Source organism: Peromyscus leucopus, chromosome 12 (genome assembly GCF_004664715.2).
Source record: "Peromyscus leucopus breed LL Stock chromosome 12, UCI_PerLeu_2.1, whole genome shotgun sequence".
NCBI classification, from domain to species: domain Eukaryota; kingdom Metazoa; phylum Chordata; class Mammalia; order Rodentia; family Cricetidae; genus Peromyscus; species Peromyscus leucopus.
In genome coordinates this window covers 81,085,086-81,101,070 of record NC_051073.1, presented here as the reverse complement: position 1 = coordinate 81,101,070, position 15,985 = coordinate 81,085,086, and positions in this window count along the sequence as shown.

Genomic DNA, 15,985 nt, shown 5'->3' with positions numbered 1-15,985 from the left:
AAGCAGGCTGCAATAGAACTGAAGGTAAATTTGGAGAGATCAAAATAGAAGACAAGAAGAGTAGTGAACTTTACTTAACTTAGTTCTAGTCCAGTGTGGCAACTGGAGGTCCCTGATAGAATGTGTTTCTGTGAATTGAGAGCTGACACAAAGGAATGGATATGGCTGAAAAGAGGTGGCTGAGAGGGCTTATTGGAAAGAGCTAAGATGGGTCGGTACCCAGAGGTGAAGATCCCAGGGAATGGAGATAGGGTGGGAAGAAGGGCTCCTGTAGGCAGGCTGTAAGAGGGTGAAGAGTAAGTCTGGAGAGAGTAAGTCTGGAGAGATCATAATGGAGGATAGGAAGCAAATAAAAATACTTTTAAATAGGTATGCAACTAAAAAAGTGTTGGCCAACTAATCCTCAGTCTAATACTAATATTAACACCCCTCCCCAGAGTATCATCAATATATTAGGTATCACATCATTGAAGTTGCCTAACTCTTCCTCTCCCCACAGCAACCATATGTTCCTCAGCTAGGGGTGAGACTTGTAGCTGGAGTTTCTCCAGTCCTGCTCTGGCCCACAGCTGTTCATACCCAAGTAAACACACAGAGACTTAAATTATTTATAAACTGTATGGCTGTGGCAGGCTCCTTGCTATCCAGTTCTTATATCTTAAATGAACCCATTTCTATCAATCTATAAGTTGCCACATGGCTTGTGGCTTACCAGTACTTTACATCTTGCTTTTCATGGTGGTGGCAGCTGGCAGTGTCTCCTGACTCAGCCTTCCATGTCCCAGCATTCTCCTCTCTGCTTGTCCCGCCTGTACTATACTTCCTGCCTGACTACTGGCCAATTAGCATTTTATTTATCAGTCAATCAGAGCAACACATTCACAGCATACAGAACATATCCACAGAAGAGACTGTGCTATCTTCCTTCCTCCACGTTCAATTTTTGTCTGGCTTGAGCATGTGCAGGTCTTGTACACACTGTCACAATCTCTGTTAGTTCATGTGTTCATCTGATGAGCTGTGTCTGGAAAACACTACTTTCTCAAAGTCATCCACTACCTCTGGCTCATGCAATCTTCCATGCAGATCCTTGCGCCCCCTTGCAGGGATGGTTGTGATACAGATGTCCCATTTAGAGATGGGCACTCCTAGTCTCTGCATGTTGACAAACTGGGTGTTGCATGTTAATAGAAACCCTCCTGGAGAAAAATAAAGTTGCACCTTGATCAGAATCTTGTCTTGGTGTATTTCCTTTGTGTCTCCTGTCCCTATCATTCCATCCTTAGGGTGGTCGAAAACCCATTGAAGCCCTGCTGGCCGGGGCAAGAGACCCCAAAACATTACAGGCTATTGCCAATGCTCACCTTCCAGAACATGACAGTAAGGCCCTATTACTAAGATACCACATACTTGAGACATAAAACATTTAGAAGCTTGGTCCCTATTGGTCAGTGTTTCTAGTACTAGGAGATGCTATCCTTGCCATTGAAGGAGAAAAGCAATCATTACTGCCACCCAGCTGTGAACCTTGTGAGTTATAATAATGACCTACTTGGCAAGAAGTACTCATCGATGCTATAGTGTCACAAACGTGGGAATAACCAACCATTCCAGGAGATGGAATCCATACCTGGTACTGTCAATTAGGCCAAGAACTTGTGGTTAGTTAGGTTTTGGACCCTTTCAGGAAAACCTACTGTTATTATCCTGCTAATAATAAGACATTGTTATATCTTCAGGTTGGTCAGCCTTCATCAGTGTCCTTCTTGCAGTTGATGCAAGGATTCCTGCAGGGTAGCGGGAGCAGGAAGCTGTTATCTGCATAGGGTGGGGCAAGCTAACAGGATGTTTATGTAGGATGTTTACAGGGTAAAAGATCAAGGGCTCTGAATCAATGTCCTGTTGCTAGGCAACCTGACCATAAGATGTTCTAGTTCCCTTTCTTATTGGGGGTCTGTATTTTTCACTAACTAGAGATTCTGTCCTTGTCCCTGACATCTCCCCCTTCTTAGTAATAAGTCTAAGGGCCAACATAAACCAGGTTCGAATGGTCTAAAAGGTGGGCTCTGAAAGAGGCTTTGCATGGAGGATTACAGAGGCCCTATCCCTCTAAAGGTTGTGAAAAAAGGTTTGAGAGGGAATGTCTCTCCAGACTCAAGCACCACAGGCGTCCCCATAGTGTGGGAATCAATGGACCATGCAGTTTTTTGAGGGACCTGAAATGGATAAGTGCAAGGCTGCTACTGCACAACCGCTATGCAACAGGGCATATAATCCAGGCTCTCGGGATTTGGGGTACCATGGTCCCCAGCTTGTGCAGTCCCAGCTGCACTTCAGTCATGCTGTGAGCGAGCCTTTTTCCCACACACATTGCAGCCTTCCCCGAGTGAAGGGGTCTGTGTGGGGCATCTCTAGTCAGGGGAAATTTCAACCCTGGAGTCCTGCATATCAAGGCAGTGGTAATGAACCTGGATCTGCCTGGCTGGCAGGTCTGTTATTTGGTTCGGATGAACCAAGTGAGCCAGGAAAGTGCCCAAAGGCAAGGACCAGGAGCAGGCCTACAACAGGTCCTGGGAGGGAGGGAAGAAGGGTTGTTAGACAAGGGGAGGCGGAAAACCAATTCTAGAACCTCCCAAGCTCTTGTTCTCCTTTTCTTTTCTCTTTTTCTAGTCCTTTTCCAACCTTAACCATACTGTCCCTGACTACCCCGGTGTGGTCTGTAAAGAAGCCACATTCCTCTTTGAGCACAGTACAAAGGCCACCCTGTTGTAGAAAGAGGAGATCCAGGCCTCTCCTGTTCTGTAAAACTACCTCAGCTAGGGAGAAAAGGGATGACTCGAGGGCAGAAATTCCCTGTTCAAATTGGGCAATATCCTCGTCTATGGATAGTCAAAGTTCAGAGTAATGTTGGTTGGACAGGACCAGAGAGGCAATTTCTGTGCCTGTTTCCACTGCTCCAGCCCCCAGAAGGACTGCTAAGGTGATGGCAGTAACAGGCTCCCATAAAGGCAGTTGTCTCAGCGCGGCTTTTCTTCCTAGAGATCTAGGAATTGATCTGAGGAATAATAGGTTAGTCTAGGTGGAAGGGACCTAAGTGCCCTGAGTGTCAACACAGCAACCTGACCCAGTGATCTGCAGGTGCACTGCATATGATGGGATCGGTGGGCTTCCTCTGCCATCAGTGTTACAGGATTTTTTAAAGAGTATCTTTATAAGCAGAAGATTAGAACCAACTGAGCGAGGAAGATTTGGGTCTATGGCACATGCATGTGCCTAGTACAAGGCATCTTCTACCATTGCACCAATGAGGATGATGAGGGCTCCTGTGCTGACCACCCCTGCTCCTGCTCCCGCTCCCACTGCTGTACCCACCGGTTCTTCATGGGTGCCCTCTCTCTGGTGCTGTCCTGTTTGCTGTGCTACCTGCCAGCCACAGGCTGTGTCAAGCTGGCCCAACACAGCCATGACCGCCTGTGATACCAAGGCCAGCAAGTCCGACAAGCATTTATGACACTTTGGATGAAAATTCAGCACTGCCCTTGGAAACATGGCCTCTGCTGTCAGACTGGATTTGTGACAAGCAGTGTCCCTGCTCAGCCCAGAATGTGATTGGTTATGGGACTTGTGTGCTGTGTGAAAGGTCTCACACACAGTTTGCTGTGAAGTTCCCACTGTCCCCCCACAGGAACTCTAAAAAACCAACATAGCATTATTAATCAGTAATAAAGATCTTTTCCCCATCTTTTTTTTTTTCACGTGCCATTCTAACTGACACCCTTGCTAGAGCTCAGCCAATGGAACTCCAAGGAAAGGGAACGGAAGTTGGTGACCCACATACTGCATAAGCTAAGTCAACAGCCATTCTTTTCATAAAAGAGTGGAGCAGAGTGATAACAGAGCTAAAGGGCTGGTAGAGGTTGCTGTGGGCGAGGACCATAGCCTGGAGGGCTTGCTGGAGGGACAGCATTTGAAACAGAAGAAGTTTCGTCAGGAGAGGGGCTCTCTCTCCTGGGCAGATCAGGTATATTTACTGCTCTAAACAGGCATTTCAGTAACCATCTGGGAGCAGAGTGTATCTGGTCAAGAATGCAGGCTGAACCTCGTCCCCATATAAGGACCAGGTGAGGTAGCCTCCTGGGCCGGCTGGACTAAGGGCGTGAGGCTGTTACCTTTCTGGGGGCATTCCCTAGTGAAATGTCCGGGTTGTTTACAGAAATAACAGGTGCGAGCTACAGGCTGCTGTGAAGCCCTCAGGGCGGCACCGATTGCTAATCCCATGGCATGGGTGATGCCAACACCCGAACAGAGTCTGACATATTCTTTGAAGATTTTTTTCTTCTATATTAATAATCTCTTGTACATAAGGGGAATGATTATAGACCCTAAGGATGTCATTAATAATCAAAAAAAGGCTTTAAGGTCTTTTTTCTTTACCCTAGTTCCTTGTATCTTGAGGGGCTCTTTTAGGCCAGAAATGAATAATCCTGTGATGACTTTGCCTGTCCCATGGCTCGTCACTTTCTTACCCGCGTCGCCTCTGCTCTCCTCTGGGATCCCGTCCTGAACCGGGTGATTTCAGGGGGATCCAACAACTTCACCAAGGCCTTGGTCTTTCCTCTGGGAGAGATGTTCTGAATCCTCAAGAGGTGGTTTTGTCCACGTTGGGCGCCAGTTGCCCCACCTGCAGGGCTTCAACGGGTTCTCGACCACCCTAAGGATGGAATGATAGGGACAGGAGACACAAAAGAAATACACCAAGACAAGATTCTGATCAAGGTGCAACTTTATTTTTCTCCAGGAGGGTTTATATAGTTCCTGCAGGGTAGGGGGAGCAGGAAGCTGCTATCTGTATAGGGTGGGGCAAGCTAACAGGATGTTTATGTAGGATGTTTACAGGGTGAAAGATCAAGGGCTCTGACTCAATGTCCTGTTGCTAGGCAACCTGACCATAAGATGTTCTAGTTCCCTGTCTTATCAGGGGTCTGTATTTTTCCACTAACTAGAGATTCTGTCCTTGTCCCTGACAGTCTCTGAGACCCTATGAGCCAATAGATCAAAAAGCTAACTCATTCCTGCCTGCTATTGGAGATTTTATGTGACAGCATACAGTGTCTAATTGGGGTATTGTCTGCCACTTAGAGGGTCACTCCATTTAAACTACCTTTATATGTGTATATCTTTTATAAAGATTCTACAGTACTAGGTTTCCATATGGCTTTTTCAACTTGCCTTTATGCCTCATATTTCCTCCTCTATCCTACCTTCTTATCCCCCACCCAATAATATTCCATTATGTAAATGTTTCATTTTTCCATCCATCAGTTGGTGGACATCTAAGATGTATCCATTTCCTGGCTATAAAGTAACAATGAATGTGGATTAACAGGTGTCTCTGTAGTTAGAATCATTTGGGTACATGGCCAAGATAGGTATAACTGGATCATATTTATTTCTAGCTGTTTGAGGAACCTCCACCTTGATTTCTGTGGTGGCTACACGGGTGGGCGCTCCTCCCAGCGTCCCCTTTCCAAAATCCTTGTTAGCATTTACTGTCATTTGGTTTTGGATTTCTTTCCTTCCTTCTCTCATTTCCCTCCTTTCTTCCTTCTCTCCTTCTTTCCTTTCTTGTCTTTTAACAAATGAGATCCATCTTTTTTAACATCAGGTCAGAGTCTTTTTAAAATTTTTTTTATTTTATGTGTGTGTTATACCTGAATTATGCCTTGTTGGTATCCAAGGGCTGTGCCACTGCTGTAGCCATGCTGGTCTGGGTGGCCTGTGCTGCCTCCCAAGGTCATGGTGTTGTCCGGGCCTGGGCTGCTGCTGAGGGCCATGTCTGGGTCCGTAGCCTTAAAGCAGCTAGGGTCTGGGTTGATATTCATGGCTCCTGTTACTATCAAGGGCCATGGGGATTCCAGGGTCACGTCAGCCACATGAATCCATGTTGGTGTCTGAGGGCCATGCTGCAGCTGGGGCCATACAGATCTGAGTGGCCTGCGCTCTATCTGATTCCATGGTGATGTCTGGGCCAGAGTTGCAGCTGAGGGTCATGTCTGGGTTTGTGGCCTTACTGCAGCCATGGTCTGTGTTAATGTCCAAGACTCCTGTTATCATTTAAGGCCACGTGAATGCCCAAGATCTGGGCCTACATTAGTGTCTGAGGTCCACGGTACTATTGGAGCCATCTGATCTGAGTGGGCTGCTCTGCCACCTGGGGCAATGGTGACATCCAGACCTGGCTGCGGCCATGGACTATGTCTTTGTCTGTGACCCTACCACAGTCAGGGGCTGTGTTGAAGTCTGAGGCCTGTGTTGTTACTAAAGGTCACATGGAAGCCTGGGGTCATGGCCACAAACTGTGGCCTTGATGGTGTCCAGGGACCATGCTGCCACCAGAGATATCCTGATCTGAGTGGCCTGTGTTGGCACCCAGAGCCAAGATGTTGACAGGGCCTGAGCTGCTGCAGAGGGCCATGTCTGGGTCCATGGCCCTGCATCAGCTGGGGTCTGTGTTGATGTCTGTGGCTTGTGTCACCTCGAAGGTACATATGTTGTAGGGAAAAGGGACAGGGTAAAGAAACCCACTCTGACCCTGGAGCCTAGAACTAGGGAAAGATGGCTCAGATCTGGGTAGAAAGAAACACAGTTTGGCTCAAATCAGAGTCATCTCTGGCCCTAGCCAACTGACTTGTGAAACCAACCAAACACAGACTAGCACCCTGCCCCTGGGCTCAGTGAGATCAGAGCCATCTCTGCCCCTGGTGACTTGTGAAGCCAACCAATCACAGAGCAGGAAGGTAGCACCCTGGCCCTGAGGCCCAGAATCAGGGAAAGAAACACAGCCTGGGTTTGGGACCTGAGCCAGAGCAATGAACACTTTATCCCCAAACCCAGAACCAAGGAAACATGCTCTGACTCTGAAACCAGTACCAAGTAACACTCTTGGTCCCTAGAATCAGAGTCAGTGAAAGAAATGTGCCCTGGCCTTAGAAGTAGTGTCAAAAAGCCAAGAAAGGCCAGTGAAAGAACCACAGTTTGGCTCTGAAATCAGGGCCATGTCTGGCCCTAGCCCAGAAAACTGACCAATCCCTTGGCAGAAAAAAAAAAAAAACCTAACCAGTCACTGGTTGACTCTGTCCCCAAGACATCCTATATAAACCACCCTGCCTGTTCAGTTGTGGGCTGTTCTCTCCACCCTGGTAGAGGCAGCTACTCTCCTGGACCCCCTCCTTCCCAAATAAATCTCTTTCTCAAAAGAGTTTTGGGTGTGAAGATCTTCATTCACTGGCGAACAGAACATCGTTTCTGTGACATCCCATAGTGGACAGTACAAGGAGGAGCTGAACAGAACATCCTTGCTGAGACGTCCCTCAGTGGACAGAGCAAGGGAGAGCTAAACAAGTAACAATTTGTTCCAGAGCCAGAGGAGATTGCTACATTTCTGCAAGGGTTTCCCTTTTGCAGAGTGAAGCAAAGGAAGCAACATCTTAGGCCAGAGAAGCAGAGCTCTGCTGGGAAGGGGCTGAGCAAAGCTCAGCTGTAGTGACTCTGCAGGAGAGGAGCAGGTATAGCCTGAGTCTCCCGATCAGTCAGGATACCCTTCCCTGCAGAGCTGACCTGGCAGCTCCAGGCCTGACTTTCCAGAAGAGTCAGGATACCCTTCCCTGCTGAAGCAGTTCCAGGCCTGACTCTCCTGAGCAGTCAGAGAAACTTCCCCTCCTGGGCAGAGCTGCCCTAAGCTGCTCGAGGTGTCTGGGATACCTCGCCCTCCAATCATCAGAGCTGTCCTCTGTGGCTCTCTGAATCTGAGATACCTCATCCTCCAGCTTTCAGTGCTGTCCCGTGGCATCCAGGATACCTTGCCCTCTAGCTGTCAGCGCCTCGCCCTCCAGGGGTGCTTGCTGTCTCATCAAAGCTCCAGCCATCGCCTGACTCCCAAGTAGTCAGGATACCTTTTCCTAGAGTTGCAAAACTCATGTTTTGGTGCTGAAACCTGGGACCAAACCCACAGAGTTGCGACATGTGTGATGATAAAGTCAGAGGTCCATGCTGGCCAGCCCTGCCCTTCACTGGACACTACAGCGAGAGAGCTGGCCCTGGCCTTCATCATCTTCATGGGAGAGCCCCCCTCAACACTCTGGAGAGATGGCCCCACCCTTCACCATGGACAAGGGTGAACTGACCCTGATGGCATGGGCACAGGGGTGCCGCCTCAGTGGCCTGGACTGTTGGGGAATATTATTTTAAAGTGTATCGCATTTTTTCCTACTGTTTTTTTTTTTTTTTAACAATTCAAAGATGTGTTTGATTAAACAAAATTAACCTGTGAGCAGGAGGCTGAGTCAGCAAGTAGCTGACAGGACGTGGTAAGGAGGAACCACGTGAAGCCAGGGTTTATTAAGTGGGGGGCTGAGAGAAGGACGCTGAGTTTTTTGGAAGGCACCAGCAAAGGGAGAAGGTGAGCTGCTTGCTATTCAGCCTCTCTGAGTGAGCAGAATTCCACCTAAACCACTGAATCCTGAGTTCTTTAGATTTTGATAAGTTCCCTCAGTAGCTTTGAAAGTCGGTGCCTGAGGGAACAAAATCCCCCCGGGCTGCAGCCCTTGCAGCAAAGCAGTTGCTTACAGGGCGGCCACTGTAGATGATGAAAACTGTAACAACACTGGCCGACCAGCTCGGCCACCGCCCAGGCCCACAGCCGGCCTTGGGTGCACTCATCCTAACATCTACCCCCATGGAGGACCTGACTCAGGTCAACTGTGGAATATCCAAGAGAATTTTCAGTGACGATCCAGTGATGATGGTGTCCCAGAAACCAGAGGCCTGGAACCAGACCAATGACTCCTTGCAATGACCATCTGCAAGTAGAGCTGATTGGACAAAGGGTGACACTGTGTGGCACACTGCAGCTCAGGGTGTCCTGTGTGGCACCGCAGCTCAGGGTGCACTGTGTGGCACACCGCAGCTGAGGGTCTACTGTGTGGCACACCGCAGCTCAGGGTCTACAGTGTGGCACCGCAGCTCAGGGTCTACTGTGTGGCACACCGCAGCTGAGGGTCTACTGTGTGGCACACCGCAGCTCAGGGTCTACTGTGTGGCACACCGCAGCTCAGGATCTACTGTGTGGCACACCGCAGCTCAGGGTGTCCTGTGTGGCACCGCAGCTCAGGGTGTCCTGTGTGGCACACCGCAGCTCAGGGTCTACTGTGTGGCACCGCAGCTGAGGGTCTACTGTGTGGCACACCGCAGCTCAGGGTCTACTGTGTGGCACACCGCAGCTCAGGATCTACTGTGTGGCACACCGCAGCTGAGGGTCTACTGTGTGGCACACTGCAGCTCAGGGTCTACTGTGTGGCACACACTGCAGCTCAGGGTCTACTGTGTGGCACCGCAGCTCAGGGTCTACGGTGTGGCACACCGCAGCTCAGGGTCTACTGTGTGGCACACCGCAGCTCAGGGTCTACTGTGTGGCACACCGCAGCTCAGGGTCTACTGTGTGGCACACCGCAGCTCAGGGTCTACTGTGTGGCACACACTGCAGCTCAGGGTCTACTGTGTGGCACACCGCAGCTCAGGGTCTACTGTGTGGCACACCGCAGCTCAGGGTCTACTGTGTGGCACACTGCAGCTCAGGGTGTACTGTGTGGCACACCGCAGCTCAGGGTCTACTGTGTGGCACTGCAGCTCAGGGTGTCCTGTGTGGCACACCGCAGCTCAGGGTGTCCTGTGTGGCACCGCAGCTCAGGGTCTACTGTGTGGCACTGCAGCTCAGGGTCTACTGTGTGGCACACCGCAGCTCAGGGTCTACTGTGTGGCACTGCAGCTCAGGGTCTACTGTGTGGCACACCGCAGCTCAGGGTGTCCTGTGTGGCACCGCAGCTCAGGGTGTCCTGTGTGGCACACCGCAGCTCAGGGTGTACTGTGTGGCACACCGCAGCTCAGGGTCTACTGTGTGGCACACCGCAGCTCAGGGTCTACTGTGTGGCACACCGCAGCTCAGGGTCTACTGTGTGGCACACCGCAGCTCAGGGTCTACTGTGTGGCACACCGCAGCTCAGGGTCTACTGTGTGGCACACCGCAGCTCAGGGTCTACTGTGTGGCACACCGCAGCTCAGGGTGCACTGTGTGGCACACCGCAGCTCAGGGTGTACTGTGTGGCACTGCAGCTCAGGGTCTACTGTGTGGCACACCGCAGCTCAGGGTGTACTGTGTGGCACACCGCAGCTCAGGGTGTCCTGTGTGGCACACCGCAGCTCAGGGTGTACTGTGTGGCACTGCAGCTCAGGTTCTACTGTGTGGCACACTGCAGCTCAGGGTCTACTGTGTGGCACACACTGCAGCTCAGGGTGTACTGTGTGGCACACCGCAGCTCAGGGTCTACTGTGTGGCACACCGCAGCTCAGGGTGTACTGTGTGGCACACTGCAGCTCAGGGTCTACTGTGTGGCACACTGCAGCTCCCAATGCCACCAGGATAAACGAAGAGGTGTTAGAGAGGCAGGCAAGACAGAGAGAAGAAATTTTTGTTTGTTTGTTTGCTTGCTTGTTTTGTTTTTATTTTCTTTTATGGGTGCTGCAGGGGGAGGAGAGGATGGGGGACTGAGAAGTAAATGAAATTAGGGTGCACGATGTGAAATTCCCAAAGAATCAATAAAGAAATTATGTTAAATAAAAGAAAACCTGAAACACTGAAGGTGCTTAAGGAGAACATAGGCAGAACCTTGTATGCTATATATGTAGAAAAGGCTTTCTGAATAGGTCTCCATTTGCCCAAGAATTAAGGCCAACAACTGACAAGTGGGGTTTCATGAAACTAAAAGGCTCTGTACAGCTAAAGAAACAGTCAAGTGGGTGACGAGAAAGCCCACAGAATGGAAACAATCTTTGCCAGCTCTACATCTGACAGAGGATTAATATTCAGAATATATAAAGAACTCAAAAAACAAAGAATAAAAAATGACTCATTTGAAAATAATGAATATATTTTAAAAAAATAAATGGCTAAGAAATAGCTTTAAAAAGGTTCATTGGCTCAAACAATTATGGAATTATTAATTAAAATAACTTACCCAGTCAGAATAGCAAGGATTAACACAACTGACAGCAAACCTTGGAGAGGACATGGGGAAAGGAGAACCCTTTACTGTTGGAATCACCAACTTGTACAGCCACTGTTGAAATCAGAGTGGAGAGCTCTCTAAAAGCTAAAAATAAATCTGCCATATGATCCAGCTATACAACTCCATGGCATATACCTAAAAGTTCTGATATTCTACTTCACAAATACTTGGTCAGTCAAGTTCATTGCTCCTGTATTCACAATAACTCGTAAATGGAAACAACCTAAATGTCTTTTAACCAATGAATAGATAACGAAAATGTGGTACATATGAGAGGACCAGGCAAATATCGTAACAGGCTGCTCAGTCTTCTGTCAGAGTTCAGGCCTCAATTTCAGTTTCCTAAGGAGGAACAAGCAGTTTATGAAAGAGCCACGAACAAAGGACAATCAGTCTCCAACACCCCTGACAGGAAGGACAAGGAGGGAGGCCTGGTACATGGAGTACCAGGCCAGGCCAGGCCTGAGCCACAGTCAGAAAGCTCAAGGTGATAATTAAATAGGGACAAAGCCTGTGATTTGTCCAGGTTTGCCTCAAAATGGAAAAACTGTAGCCATAGCCAACCCCTGCTAGTCCTGGCCAATTAGAATGTACTAATATGATTGCCACTTGCTTGGGCCAATCATATCTAAAATGACTTAACTGTTCTAGGACCTCCCCTTGGCTGTGCTTAAAAGGAGCCTGCAAGTTCCTCTCAGGGTCATCACCATTTTGCCTTTATGTGGGATGGTCAGCCCCTGCATACTGGAAGCTTTCCTGAGATAATAAACACCCTTGCTTATTACATATGTGGGTAACAGTCTTTTGTGGGACTTCTCCAGGACCCTAACATGTACACTATGGAATACTATTCAGCTGTAAAGAAAAATGAAATCATGAATTTTCTGGTAAATTGATGAAACTAGAGAAGATCATATTGAGTGAGTTAACCCAGACCCAGAAAGACAAATTTTGCATATTCTTTTTCAACAGAGGCTCCTAGCTTCAAATCTTCATATGTTGCTAGATTTCTTGTAGTAACTACAGAAACCAGGAAAGAATAAAGGGCCCCCGTGCTGTGGGATGTTCTGTATGGCAAATATGTTGCTCTGGTTGGTCAATAAATAAAATACTGATTGGCCGGTGGAGTGGCTAGGCAGGAAGTATAGGCAGGACTACCAGAGAAGAGAAATAAAAGAACAGGAAGGCAGAAGGACTCACTGCCAGCTGCCCACCAGGACAAGCAGCATGTGAAAATGCCGGTAAGCCACGAGCCGCGTGGCAGGGTATAGATTTGTGGAAATGGATTAATTTAAGCTATAAGAACAGTTAGCAAGAAGCCTGCCATGGTCATACAGTTTGTAAGCAATATAACTCTCTGTGTTTACTTGGTTAGGTCTGAGCAGCTGTGGGATTGGCGAGTGACAAAGATTTGTCCTGACTGTGGGCAAGGCAGGAAAACTCTAGCTACACCCATGTTGTTCAAATCTTAGATGGTGTTTTAATAAAAAAAGCCAGAGCCAGATATCAGGTTAAAAGCTGAAATATCAGAGAAGCAGAACAGCCAGCCACTAGTTCTTACCTCTACGAAATCCTTAGCCTCAAGAGAGAGTGACTTCCTGTTTCTTCATGCCTTATATACCTTCTCTGCCCTGACATCTTACTTCCTGGGATTAAAGGCTTGTGTGCTCCCCAAGCAAAGGTATGAGATCTCAAGTGCTAGGATTAAAGGTATGTGCCAACAGCCTGACCTCTATGTCTTATCTAGTGCCTAGCTCTGTCCTCTGATCCTTAGGCAAGTTTATTAGGGTACACAATATATCACCACATTTACCCTTTTTTGTCTGAAATAATAAAAGAAGGCTATAACTAATATAAGAAAAATTATATACAATAAGTATATACTATATATATAGTCAAGAACTACTTTGATAATGTCCAGTAAATTAACATTTGACAGATTCAGAGTAAATACTCCATTATTTATCCTATTTTGGTGAGTCCAAAATGTTGTACATAATTCACTTTCTTCCTACCTTGTATGACAAACTGAAAACTATCTTTTGATGTCTTTCAAACTTATACACTTTATACCTCTGTAGTGAGTTACTTTTCTGAATTTGTTAACAAGGAAAACTATAACTATCTAATCTTCAACTCCCTCAGAGACCTGAGAAGGAAATAATAATACCTATGTAAGCAGGAAGTGCAAATAAGTGACTTTCAAAAAATGTGAGAAATGACAGAAACAGCTGGCTGCCTGGATAGTCACCCAAGATTTTTTTGCAATGTTGGGGCGTCCATCTTTGGCCTATAGGCTTAGCATATCTGACAGACTCATCTGTGAAGCAGGATTTTCTAAATGACCTTCCTACCTTGTTTTGGCAAAGTTCAACAGTCCTTTCTTTTGTGTTCTGCTTGTCCATTTTGGACAACATACTGTCAGCAGTTGAGGTAAGGTCATTTTTTTGCCTAGTGGGTAACTTGCCACAAAGAAAATAAAGTTCATATGGGGTTTCTTCGATGCCCATCATCTTCTCTGAAGTATATTGGTGCTGCCAGAAGCAGACATGTCTCATCATAAAAAAGAAAATCTATGTTATTAAAACATCTTAAATGCTATAGTCTGTAGATCTCTGAAATGTTTGACAATAACCTGTCTATCTAAAAAAAAAAAGTTTGACCTTGAAAACATACCTAATCTGAGTATAAGTTCAATTGTAATAACTACTAACTTTCATTTCTTTCATGTCATAATCAGTTGGTAATAATAATTTTTAAGGACTAGCAATTTGCATTACATTGTTAAATGAGCTGTATAGGTACAATACCTTGAACAAGATTAGAAATGTATGTATAGTATGTTCTAGCAAAAATAATCTCAAATTACTATCAATACACAAAATTTGTATACAATATACAAAAATCCAATCCAATGTAAAATATTTAAAATTAGTAGTTGCTTTCTATCCAAGCATCATCATGATTATGAGATTCAATATTGATTGTATTTCAGATTCATTCCTCTAAGGGTGCTGATTTTGCCTTTAACAGCCTAGTTACCATTTTCATTTTTGTATTAGCATTTTCAAAAGCCAAAGATTCAATTATTATTTGTCTAGCTTCTGAATTTGGTATCATTTTATTTACTGCTAAAGTCAGTCTTTGTAAAAAAGTCAGTGAAGGTTTTTTTGGGCCCTGCATAACTTTAGCAATTGACTCGATTTTCTTTCCTACTTCTTCAATTCTGTCCCAAGATTCAAAGCTGTTGCAAGGCATAAAGCCATGGTGTAGTCATCATATAGTGATTGCCTTTGTACATTAGCATGATCTCCTTCAAGATGTTGGTCTTGGGAGATTTCCATACCTCTAGCCCTACTTAGTTGTTCAATGATCTTAGTCTCATCTTTGCACCAGGTCCTCCATTATAATTGAGAACCAGCCTCCAAGACTCCTGTAACCAAGTCTCTCCAGTCTTGAGGGATAATTCTATTACAAGTTGACCACAAGTTTAACATCTGATTCACAAAAGGTAAATGCATCCCATATGAGACTATTGCTTCCTTGAATCTCCCCCAATCTAACGTTTGCACAGAAGTCCATTCAGCTCTTACACAGTCTGGGGTATATGTATCACTTGGCAGTTCCTGTAAGGTTACCAGATAAATTGAGGTTGATTGTTTAAAAACCTTAGGCTGTTCCTCTGTAACCTTCTGCTGAGATTGGCTCTCCTTTAAATTCCTCTGTCTGGGTCTGAATATCTCTATGATCTGTTTTAATAAGTTTTTCTAAAACTTTTATCTTGGCACTCATATTAACCAACTTTTTAAATGATAAAACAAAAATGATCAAACAGATAATATTTATAATTGACATTATGTAAATCCCATCTAAATTATCCTCTCATTTAATTGCTCTATTTTCAAACTGTCTAGCATATTATCATACAGAGACCTAACTCTCTTTATTGTAATAGTGTTTCCCATTTTTTAATGTGGGGAAAAATACTCTCTCTTTTAACTAATTCTTTCCTTTAAGAACTCGCAATTGTCTCACCAAATCTGCTGCTGCTGATGAATCAGATGATGGTAAAGATGTGAGGCTGACTGTTTCTGTGAAGAACAGTAGAAGCCCAAGCTGGTGTTCAAGGCAGTTACCTAGTTTGGCAGTAGTCCAAGGAGGGGGCACAGGGAAAGCCCACAACCCACTTGAGGGGTAGTGACTCTGGTCACATGTAGCTCTGGCCTGTGCTTGTGGCTGCAAAGCCACAGGCAAGTGGCTTTGTGTGTGTGTGTGTGTGTGTGTGTGTGTGTGTGTGTGTGTGTGAATTTGTGCCCCCAAAGTTGGGTGCCAGATGTAGCACAAATCCTAATTAGTCTCAATAATAAAACCCAGAGCCAGATATTTGGGTAAATGCTGAATGATCAGTAAAAGAGCCGGCCACTAAAGAGACTTCTCACCTCTACTGAATCCTCATTTTGAAAGGACAAAGCTCCTGTCTCCATCCTGCCTTATCACTCTCTTTCTCCACCTAGCCATATCACTTCATGATTCCTCCTCCCAAGTTCTGGGATTAAAGGTGTGTGCCACCACTGCCTGACCTCTAGTGGACAGCTCTGCAGTCTGATCTTCAGTCAAGATTTATTTGTTAAAGCACAAACAAAATATCACCATAGTATTGTTTATTTCTAAGTCCACCAATCTTTTGTATATAAAAAGTCTACTGAGTGCCCACTAGCCAGTGAGCAGTTGAGTGCCCTACCTGCAAGCTGGATTGCCACGGCCCACTGGATTCTGTTCCCCTAAGACCCAGTCTGCCACCTAATGTCACCCACTTCATCCTCCTTCCCATGGCCAGACCTTCCCTACAATTCCAGGAGTCTCCA